Source organism: Myripristis murdjan, chromosome 17, assembly GCF_902150065.1.
Source record: "Myripristis murdjan chromosome 17, fMyrMur1.1, whole genome shotgun sequence".
Taxonomy (NCBI): Eukaryota; Metazoa; Chordata; class Actinopteri; order Holocentriformes; family Holocentridae; genus Myripristis; species Myripristis murdjan.
Window position 1 is genome coordinate 7,201,404 of NC_043996.1, and position 12,456 is coordinate 7,213,859.

The following is a 12,456-nucleotide window of genomic DNA, read 5'->3' on the forward strand; positions in this document are numbered from 1 at the left end:
CACCTGAATCTGATGACTGGGCAAATGATGGAAGTACAACAAAAAGCGGTTTGAACTGGTTTTCAATCAAATGGGATGTTGTCACGCAGAGTGGTGTTACATGTTCAAACCAACTTTCTCTCCCTCTCCCTCTCTCTTTCTCTCTCTGGGTGTGGTCAGTGTCCATGAGTCTGATTCACGCTGAGTCACCTTAGAAGTGGAGTGGTGCAATACCTTTTTAAAGACTGACATCGTGATTATAAATGATCAGATTTATGAAAATATCTGCACCGTGCTGATCAGCACTGCAGAATAACCAGTGTTAACAAAGACATGCACTAGTGTCTGTAATGAAAATGCACTTTCTCTAACAGTGAGGAATAGAGAAAGGAAAGACCGGTGAGAGAGAGCAGATGACAAGCGAAACAGATTAAGACTCCAGACATCAGAATGAAACTCAGGACGTCACATGCACAAGCACATGCACAGCACTGTATGAGCACTTTAGCCCGCTGAGACACAAAACGTTTCCTCAGATGTGTTCACCGTGATTTGCCCTTTATGGCCTGGACACTCATGTCATGACTCATGACGTGAGTCATGAAATGAGTGAGTCATGACATCAGATTTTTCAACAACAGCGAAAAGAAAAACTTAAATTTAATGAAATAAAATATCACCCAACTACTCTGTATTGTAAGAAGTGAATCAGGCTAATGTCAAGTGTCAGAGATAATCAAGCCCTTACAGTAGGATGTCTGTTGTTGTTTTAATTCTTTAAAACACAATAGCACATGGGTAGACATTTATTTTAAAAGGTCTTATTTCACTCTCTGAACATTTTTTTTTTTTTTTTTTGTTAATTTTCTGGTAATATTTATTTATTCTATTGCATTTTTACTAATTTTCTGGTGATTTTGTTTTGTGCTTTTTTGTACTAATTTCTTGCTAATTTTCATGTTATTTCTTGCTACTTTGTTCATCACATACTAGAATATTATTGCAACAGCTTCTTTATAATGACTCCAAGCATTTTTAGTGCATGTAGCTGGAGCTCATGCATCCATCCTTCCATCCGTCCCTCTGGTCACCTGTTCACCTGACTGCTGAATGACAGGCAGGAATCTGATGCCGCCGCTCTACCTCATGGGGCTGCCCACTGGGCCTCACAGCGGGGGCTACAATACCTTTCCAGCCCCTTTCCTCGGGGGGCTTCTACCATAAAATCACAATCATTATGCATGGAGGGCCCACAGCTCAAGTTACCGTCTGACGCTGAGGACAGGAATGCCGGCTAAATATATAGTAAAATGTTCTGAGACACTACCCATTTAATTCAAACCACACCTAGTGCCGTTACTGCTTCTGGGACACGCAGGTAGCTGGGATTGGATGCCGTTAGGTCACCCCATGGGGTTACCCAGTAGGCTCTCAGTAGGGGCACCATACCTGGCCAACACCTTTTCCCCTGGGCCTTAACTTCTCTACCCAGTCATCTCCCCTCTTCTTGCCCCTACATGCCCACAGTCATCAGTACTGAGAAGTGGATGTTTGAAAAGATACATAAAATGTGCAATGGCATTTATTTTTACAGATTAAATAGGAACAAAATAATAATAATAATAATAATAATAATAATAATAATAATTTTAGCTCCAAATACTAGGATTGAAGGACCTGCCTCTGGTCCATATCACAAACATAGAACAGCATCCCATCCTGCACAGTTTGCCCATATGGACTTTTTTCACAGCAGCCAATTTTACATGAAACAGCAGGATAAAAATGGGTGTTACTAATGACATTAATTAAGGTTTTGTAAGAATAAGTAAGTAATCATAAGTAACACCTATGTTTACCCTGCTAGTTTATGTGAAAATGACTGCAATTAACTGCTGGTGTCAGGAGGGGTCACTGGCAGGAATTTAGGTCTGAGGAATGCAGAGTTCATGATATCACATTACATGATTTCTGGATTTTGAAGGATGTGAAATTCCTACAGTTACTTTTTTCTGCCATTTGGCCTATACAAATTACCAGATGAATCTTAATACCAGTTTAACAGATTAAATGAATCTGACAGACTGAGAAATCATTGCAGGCATCCCATTGTCCAGATTGGTATGCTGATGACTGTTATATTCCCCTATACGCAATTTCCCCACAGAGATAATTTAAGTTTCCTTATCTCACAGGAAAGAGCATAATGAAAGAAAAAACACTGAGAAAGCCCAAAAGCTATTAAACAGGACAGTCTTGATTTCTGTCTGACAGTCAGGCAGCCACTGTGCTGGGATGTGTCGCCTTGTGGGGCTGCCTGGTGGGCGTCCCAGCAGGGGCAACAGTACCATTTTCTTAAGGGCCTTCAGCCATAAAATCACAATGATTGTTTATGGATAGCCTGCAGCTCAAGTTGCCATCCAGTGTTTTGGTTAAATATACAGTAAAATGTTGCAGGAACTAATGCTGCCACTATGAAGGGAGGGAGCTGGTTAGAATGTGATGCCGCTGGTCTCACCCCATGTGGCTGCCAAGTGTGTTTCACAGTGGGAGTTACAGAGCCTGGCCGAGCCTTTCCCCATGGGCTTCAACTAGATTCCATACTTGGCAATTTCCATTTTTCTTTTGTTTCTTCAATTAATTACACATTTTTGAATAAATGAAAAGATTTTTTTTTTTTTAAGTCCAGGTTTCTCCTCCGCGTCACAGAATGCAAAACACATGCTTCATACAAATTTTTACATTTGTTCTTATAACCAATCGATATCTGCCGGGTCTACAGTGTCCCAGGAGGTGAAGCAATTAGGTTTTCCGGCAGCAGCAACAACAAGAGTTTGTTTGGAAAAAAAAAAAAAAAAAACAACAAAAAAAAACTTTTCTTCTTTAGTTAGTTAGTTTAGTTAGTTTTGGTTGTGTGTATCAAAAAGAGGATCAACCATAGTCCTTTCAAGTAGATTTTGCACAATTTTTGTAATTACCATGATTTTACCGTAATTTTCTTTGCCTGTGTATGCAGATGTACATTTTCTGTCTGGCTGTGTTCATGTCTGTATGTGTGTGTGTGTGTGTGTGTGTATGAACCCTATCCACACCTTCTTCTACCTGCATCCCTCACCTGACGCCCTGCCTGGCTCCTGCAGTGGGAGAAGCCTCACACTGTGGAATGCCTGTTGCCATTTAAGCTCCATTACTACCTGCTGTCGCCCTATTCTCCCTGCTCTCTATTGCCTGGGGTTTGTATTGGATGAGAGCCGTAAAGCCCTGTGTTTCATGGGGTTGGGTTGGGTGTAATTGGAGGGAGGCAGGCCCCTCATTCCCAGCACCGTGGGGGGCTACAATCACAGGTCTGCCCTAGCCTTTGGGCTGCACCGCCAGGGGCTAAAGAGGGTCTAAAGAGGGCACCGCAGGGGACGATATCAAACACCCTCAGTGTCCCGGGATAACAGCAAATAACTCCGCAGGAGAAGGAACACACACACTGGCAGGCACACACTCACTCACACAGTCAGTCAGTCTGTCAGGGCTTGTTTATTGCGGTGAATAATGCATTGTGCTTACCTGAGTGGCATGCCGAAAGGAAGGGATTGAAAAATTAAAGGGTCTCTCCCAAGAATTTCTTGCCTTTTTCAACAGCAATTTACTGTGGAGATTTATGGCCCTGTGATGCATAAAGGAGGGAAACAAGTGGAAGATCTCAAAAGACCTCCAAGAAGTACATTCTTTGACTTTATACTGTCTTATTCCAAGCGGCATCACTCACAATATTATGTTAATTACACACTACTGGTTGTTTTAGTTCATTATTTACAATTTTGTAATTTTGCAGCGCTTCACTGTGTGTCACTGGAGGTTTTCAAACACTTAACATTATCAGTTATGTATTGAAAAAATAGCTGATTTTCACTTTACTTGGAAAATAGTGAATTTTTGTTTTTTAACTGCCCTCATATACATGTCCACATAAGAGACCTTGCTATTAATTTTGGTGCTGATCTTAAGTTTAAAGCGCCTTTTTAAATTTTCTGACAAATCTAGCCTTTTCTTATTTACCCAACATTACCTAGGTGAGGCCTTTTCTTAGTCAGCTCAAGGAGGAGAGGCTTGCTCACACTTGTATTTCTTGTCAAAATGCTGCTTCTAAGGTTTTAACAGAATCGAAACTGAGAGACCCTATAACATCTTTTTTTTTTTTTTTTTTTTTTACCTGATTTGGATTAACCCTTAGTACATTTAAGAATTAATTTTAAGATCTTTCTTTTAAGTTTTAAAGTACTAAATGGCCCTAGCACCTTCCTACATCTGCAAACCCCTTTACAGTAAATACTCTCGAGGTTGCCACAAAGAGATTTTTTTTCAGTCTAGATCATACTTAACTGATTTCTTCTTTTTTTCTTTCTCCTCTTTTGACAATTTGATTCGTCATTCTTTATTCCATACTTCTGATGCTGTTTTTGCTGTTGTTTTAAATGATTTCACTGTATGTATTGAACTATTGAGCATTTCAGTGTGTTTTTAAGCTGTTGTTGAATTGTAAAGCACTTTGAGCTGCTTTTTGTGTATAAAAGGGGCTACAGGCCCATAAATAAAGTTCATTTACTCATTCAAATCACTCATTATATACTGTTTACTACGTGTTCCTGACATGCATGAATATCCGGGCATAAAATAGATGAAATGGAAATGGGTTAGATTCTGTGTAAAAAATAATCTGCAATCCTTTTTTTTCTGAATCATCATCATATATTTGACTAACTGACATCTCTTAACTTTTAATCTGCAGCTTTAGTTTACTTTACTTTCAACACTGGAACATTCTAGGCCTTGGAGCAACTCTAAGTAGGTGGCTCACCCTGACACACACACACACACACACACACACACACACACACACACACGTACAGCTGACAACCACACTCCCCTCATCAAAGAGTTGCACAGCCTGACTGGGCACCACACTATAACTTAAGCCCCAACTTGTCCAGCCGCATTCGCCACAGAGGACCTGACTTATTTACACACCCAACAATAACAAAGAGGCTACAACTCAGGATGTGTCAGCTGCTCATCAGATGTGAGAGAGACAGCCCAGAAACAACAGCAAACAGTGCCAATAATCCCTCATGTGAGGATAAAGGTGTGTTAAGGAATGCTAAAGTAACAGTGAGCTTAGAAAAGAAACAATATACTGTAAGTAGTGTCAATATGAAAGGGCAGGGTCCCCTCTCTGTTTATGTAGTTGAGCCTATGAAGGAACAGTGTCTGTGCACGTAGGTTTGTGAGAGTGTGTGTGTGTGTGTGTGTGTGTGTGAATGTGTGAGTGTGTGAGAGCGTGTATGTGTGCATTTGAATTTGCATTGTGAATGTGCATGCATGCATTTAGTTTTGGACAGTAAGTGTGTGCGTGTGTGTGTACATTTATGTGTATGCTTGTGTATTTACGTGCATCCATGCAGGTTTGTGTGTGCAGTAAATGTTTGCTTTTTACTCATGTAAATTTATGTTATTATGCATGTGCACATGCTTGTATGTGTATGTGTATGTGTGTGTGTGTGTGTGGTGGTGGTGGGGGGTTCAGATGTGTACAGTATGCATGACCGTTGCGTGCGTATGTGTGTGTGTCGGGGGGTGTGGATGGATGTTAAGCCTATTGGGAACTGCAGTGTCAGAGAACAAAGCTGAGCTCAGGTGGCCAGCAGGGCATGTTGGGATAAGGCTCACAAGCCCGATGAAAACGCCTCCGTCGGTTATCTGCACTGTCACGAACATCAAGTATGACCTGAATGAGGGCCACCAGGGGCCCTGACATCGTCCTCCGACAAGAACATCCGGGTTCATGCCTCCACGTCTGCAAGCACCCGCCCTGCTAAAGTGTCCTTGAGCAGCAACAGCTCCGGATCTGCTATTCTGTAACAGAACCTGACCTTTGACCTCCATGTGGAGGAGAACAGAGAATCACCCAACAGGGATCACTAGAGCCACATTACTATTACTACTCACTAATTTATTTCCTATTTTATTCACAATTTTTTATTTATTTATTTATTAAATGGGAAAATAAAGCAGGGAAACTAGACATTATTGTCATTTATTAATTTTCCAGATATTAACACTGGTATAACATTAGCTCCAATACTGAGGTAGCCAAGCCATTTTTGTGTGTATGTGCGCAATGTTGAATTAATTTAGGCATGAAAACGCCATATCTCAAGTTGAGTAACATCGGCCAAATCAGCTGGTAGTGTCTCCTTCGCTAAGCTTTGCCAGTTGTTAGTCTGACCTGTATGAAAATAGTGTCCACATTTCAGTTTGTCAAATGGTTGCCATGCAACGGAAACAAATGTCTAACTCTAACGATTTACGGGGAAAATTGCATTAATAATCTAAAATTCACCCTTATTTCCCTTCATCTCATACCAACAAAAACTCTGCAACAGTAGCAATCCCTCACTCCACTGGGCTCTTTCTCGCCTCGCCAACATGGCTTTTCCCCTACTCTCTTTCCATTTCCTGACCTTACTTCTGTCATCATCCCTCTCTCTCTCTTTCTCTCCAACCCTCCCTTCTTCCTTCCTCCAGCACTTTCCCCTGTCATCCCTCGCTACCATGAAAGATGACAGTGGCTGAAACAACCATCGTATGGCCAGCTGTGAAAACACACATAAGTCAAGAAAAGAAAGACAGACAGAAAAAGAGACATCCAGAGAAAAATTAAAAAGGGAGGAGCAAAGCATGAGACAGAGAGACTGCAGGGAGGTTAGGAGTTTATCCATCAATGTGGAGGAATGTGAGGTGCCACAAACAACTCTAGTAGCTTCATGTACAGTATAAGTATCAGTCTTGAGTGAACAAACTGGCCCCTTGAGAGAGCAATATTACATGAATCTGGACAGAACATGTTATAGGAGTCTGCTGGCATGATGCAGGCAGGCATAACTTAAAAGATGGACTTTTTTTTTTTTTTTTTTTTTTTTTTTTTTGCACAGACAAAGCGCTTAAGTGTGGCTTTAATGTGGTTCTTTGAATCTCCTGGCTGAGGCACTATGTTGCTTTGTGTCATTAAGCCTTCATTCTTCATCCTAGCGAACCCTGGCCAAAAATGTATGTTCTCACAGAACTAAAGTGAATTCTCAATTACTTTTTGAAGGGAACATATTTTGTAAGTGGATTACATTTGTTCGTAATGTATCACAAGAACATTTGTTACCTTGTAGTTTGAAGTCCGTGGCAGGAGAAAAGTAGGGTGGCGGATGGGTCAAACTGACTTTTACCCAAACGGCCCGAATTCCAGTCCAGTGTGAAGGAACAGTGGTGTTCAATTTTTGGGAAAATTATGTTGAGTATTCTTAAGTGTTTTTTTTTTTTTTTTTTTAATGTTTAAACCTAACCATGACTGTAACCTTAATCAAGTGTTATTTATTTATTTATTTATTTTTATACCTGAACCCAACCATAACTCTAACCTTAACCGAGTATTTTTTTTTTAGTATTTTTTTTATGTCCAAACCTAACCTTTCCCTAACCATAGTTTTGGTGACTAAACATAATGAAACTGGCTAAAATGCAGCCCGACAAGATATACACAATATGTTGATTAGAAATGTATTTTTGTGATACGTCAGAAACAAACATAATCCACATCAATTCTCCCTTAACATAAGTAAAAATGAAATTAGTTGTATTGGAATGTAATTTTTACAAGTCAGGGTTGACTCATCTTCATCGGCTTCTGTAAACGCCCTCGCTCAGCCTGCTCATGCTTCAGAGTGCCAGTATTAGCTTGTGCTTACCTCATGTCTCCCAGTGACCACATGCAGAGGATCACATCCATCTCCTCCTCCAGCAGGAGTGTATGCTGAGCACACAGCTGCATGGTTTGGGGCTGTGTTGGTGAATGTGTGTATGTTCAGCAAGCAGGTAGGCCTAACTGCCTTGCACGTTCACTATGACAGAACTTAGACAGATGAAATGTTATCTCTGGACTGAGTCAGCACCACTTTTTGCAGTGCGATGGGTCCAACAAAAATTGTAGGGGAGAGTCAAACATTCCTTGGTTGCAAGCCTGTCCTTTTAAAAACTAATGCAACTGCAGAGGATGATTCAACACACCAATGTAATGGAGATAAACTGTCCCATTTTGTATCATTTGACCCAAATTTTAAGTGTGATACAGGCATTTCCCCCCACTTTATCTCTTTCACACACACACACACACACACACACACACACACACTAGGGACAATAAATACTAGCCATATAATACTACTTTTAGACAAAATAAGCAGGTTTTACACCCACTAAAAAAAAAGAGTGACACAATTTGCATTAGCAGGGCTCACAGGCCACATATTTTGTCCCCAGTTTAAATGGTGTAATGTCACAATCTTCCAGCCAAACTCAGAATCAGAATCAGAATCAGAATACTTTATTGATCCCCAGGGGGAAATTACTTTTTGTTACAATAACAACTCCCACTCAAAGTGTAAAGTAAAAAGAGCAAATAGTCAAGAAAAATAAAGAAAGGAATATAAATATAAATATAAATATATATAGAAAAAAAAGAAAGAAAAAATATATGTACAAGTGCAAACATGGACAGGAGTTATAGCACTATATGTTATTGCACATAAGTATGGTATTGAATATGGATTATTGCACAGGTTATTGCACATAAGTATGGTAATGAAAACTGAAACACAGAGTTTTTCTCTGATGTTGCACACCAGCAGACTCTCACTACAGCAGTCAGAGTCCAAGCCCCCAAAAAAGATTTGCTGGTAATTTACACAGGTTAAAGTAAAATGTCAAGCATGTCCTGCATCATCAGGCCTGAGTCATAAATTAGCGCGTGACCTGTTCACACCTGAAACTACCGGGGACTGTGTCAGGGTTCAGAATGCGAGACTGAAATGCTGTTTGACCTGTTTAGACGGAGCTCAGATCCTGGATGGTGAGGGGATTTCAGGTCAGTATAGAAGGGGAATGATTAAGTGGGGGTGAGAGGGAGCTCTGCTGTCCCTGAGGGCATCATCCTCAGTGTGATAAGAATCAAAGCAGGTCTGGACCCGTCACCAAAGACAAAACAAGTGAAGTGATCTTGGATAACTCGGAAATACTGTGAATAGATATATAAAAAGATCATTTCATTTTTAAGAGTGGAAAATGTTTGCTTTTAAAATCTCATTGTGGCTGAAATAGAGGCAGTTTCCATCTTCTAGATTGGGAGGTCTGGTCTGCCCATATGCTGCCTCTCCGACGGGCAGAATTGTCAAACTAGGTTTCCAAAAAATATGTCTGAGTCAAAACACATGTTTCATAGAAACGTTACAATGATTGAACAACTTCAAATCCCAAGTCAAGTCCATTATTTTTTTCCCCCCACAAATTAACAAAATTAACTTTTTTGCAAAGTTAATAAGTGGATTGATTTGTTAATATCTACTTCCATCTATTTCTATCATGTCTCTTCAAATTTCTTTTTTTTTATCTGTTTTTATATTTGTATCCTTGACACCATTTTAAATGAATATCCCTCTTCTGTGGTTCCTTTTGAGGTGAAATAAAGGTTTGATGTAGAAACACTGGAAGACAACAGATCTTTACTTAAGGCCAGGATGGGCTGGGAACATTTTATGAAATCCATCAATAACAAACCACCTAAAGCAAGAACGTATTTTAAGTCTCTGGGTAGAAGCCAGAGTCCAGAGTACTTTCAGTTTTACAAATCTGTTACCTGCAGTTTTCTCAACCCGATCTGACTCGGTAATGACGAGCCGATTCTCACCGTCTTTAATCACTGAATTTCTCAAGTTGATGTTCCCCACCTTTCACTTTTGTTTTTGTTTGTTTGTTTGCTTGTTTTTTTTGTGCTTGTGTTTTTGTTGTTGTTTTTTTGACCTGGACAGATGCCATTCAAGAAGGCATGGTACAGTAGCTCACCACAAATTTTAAAATCATAGGCAATAAATTGAGATGTTGTTAGGATAAACTGTTTTTTTTTTTTTTTGTTGTTTGTTTGTTTTTATTTTATTTCTTGTGGGCCCTTGCATGTTATAATGATGAATGACATGTAGCAGTACACACACCACGTAAATAATAAGACAAAAATAATAAAATAAAAAATATTTCAAAATAAATGTGTCTTTGCAAATGATATTTGAGCTAGGAAATGTGTTTGTCAGCGAGGTGTGAGTGTGTGACTGTGTGGGATCAGCCAAGTGTGTTAACAAGGAAAACTATACTGGATAGCTTTAACTTCTTCTTCTACTACTACCACAAAATTGGACTCCTCCAATTTACAGCATGGTATGGACTGTCAGAGCAGGTTTCAAGCTAGACAAAAACTAAATATAAAGATATTACAAGAAGAGAAACTAGGAGGCATCATTCACTTTTTTTTCCCACTCCACAGCATCACTGTCAACACAAGAGACAGCTTCCAAGCAGCTACTAGGTAAATAACCATGCTTATGTCTACACTTTTTACCATTTCAACTTGAATTTATACCTTGAGTATCCCAAGTCAATCTAAAGTCCTCCTCCTCCTGCTACTAATACTCCCACGTGTTAAATTACAGTGTCACAAATACAGGAATTCGCCCATATTGTCAGAGCAAACATGAGTATCCCCATCAGTCCAAGCTGCACCCATCCTCAGCTGAGTCAAGCCGTATTTCTTGAATTTGTATGTATGATTGACATGAATCATATCATTTTGCCTCCAACACAGAGCTTGTGAGTGACCCTTGGCCAATACTAATCAGACTGGGGACAAAGTAACAGCAATTAATAGGAGGAAGCACTGCACCTCACTCCATGTAGGCAGCAGATAAGTGGGCTGGCTTGAGTCAGAGCTACACCCATCCCCTGCTGTGCCAATTGGAATTCCTACCTCTGGCGTTCCCATTGGCACTGTCACCTTGTGTGTGTGCATGTGCGCTCACACATGCACACACACACACATCGGCTTGTTCCCGGTCCACCCTCGCTCCTTGATCATGTCTCGGGATGACAGTAATGACAGTGTTTAGTTTATGTGAGTCAGCTTTGCTCTGTCTCGGCTGCCAGCTCGTAAGAATACAACCAGAGGGGAAACTGACTGTCAAACTGACACCCACAGGAGCAATTAGCCAGCTCTTAAAGTGGAGCTTCGGCAACATTAAGAAGAATTTCAGATTGAGAAAAAAAAAAAAATAATAATAATCCGGAGAGCTAAGGATGTTGAGTTTGCAGGTAAACATCTTCCTCAGATGTTTAAGTTGTGTGTCATTGTTAGCACAGATGCTGTTTGATTAGGCGAAAATCTCTGATACCCTAACGCAAAAGCATTTTATTTTATTTAGACAGAACAAATCTTTTAGCAATGGATTCTAACCTGATTCAGCATCGCAAAGCTGATCTTTAAACTCAAGTGCATGTCCGTCAAAATGCTACTGAGGCGAGTGTCAGAGATGATCGTCAGTGCTTGTTGACGTGCTGAGGATAACAGTGGGTATCGGCTTGCAGGAATCTCGCCACAGGGGAAACTGTCAGCCTCTGCAGCGTGACATGCACGGCACCAACATGTGGTTTAATAAGCTGCACAAGAACAAATTGAGTGGGATACACCTGACAATATTTTTATTAACAAGAAAAAAAAAAATATTGCTCTGGCCTGGTCTCGGCTCTGATTGGCTGAGTATCGTGTGAAGCAACAGTAAAATATCCAAGAAACGCACACCTGTGACCGCAGCTAACCTGAATACGAATGTACAAACAGAAAATTACCCCTCAGACCACATGATTTCCCTGTTGTTGTTCACAACTATGTCGCTTGAAGGAAATAACAGCAGTGCTTCCCGTTAATTACCTCGGTCTGTCCCGCCACAATTTCATAATGAATCAAAAATATGTTCTCATAATTGCACTGTTGTTTCTGCAAAGCATCTCTGCACTTTCGGTTAGTCAGCCCAGTGAGCATGTTGCATGTGGTATTTTGATTACGCTGTTCGGCCGTAGTAATTATTGAATTGTGTTCGATTGAGACTGGGGTGGTCATGTTGGTTGGATGTGGGAGTCAGTAAGTTTGTTGCGTGAGTTGCACAGGGGGGCAGGAACATATAAGTGTTTGCTTCCCCCTGCTCCTTTTTGGACATGCATTGCTGAGAATTTGTTATATATGTTTCATATGCATGTATTGATTGTTCTTCTTATTATTTTATAAAAACTGAATGAATGTATGAATGAATCCGAGCCGAATCCACATTATCTGATTCATCCTGATCTCGTGAAAGCAGACTGAAAGCAGACTTACACTGAAAGTGGGTGGCCTGATAGGTTTAGATATTAGTTTAGATTTTGGTGGTGATCTTCATGCTGGACTCCCACCATTACACAATTATTATCTGTTACTGTGAATTTATGAAACTAATAAAGACAGAGAATCCATTTCAAATCCCAAGGGTGTGATTTCTAGAGCCGGTAAATCATTTAAAATATTAT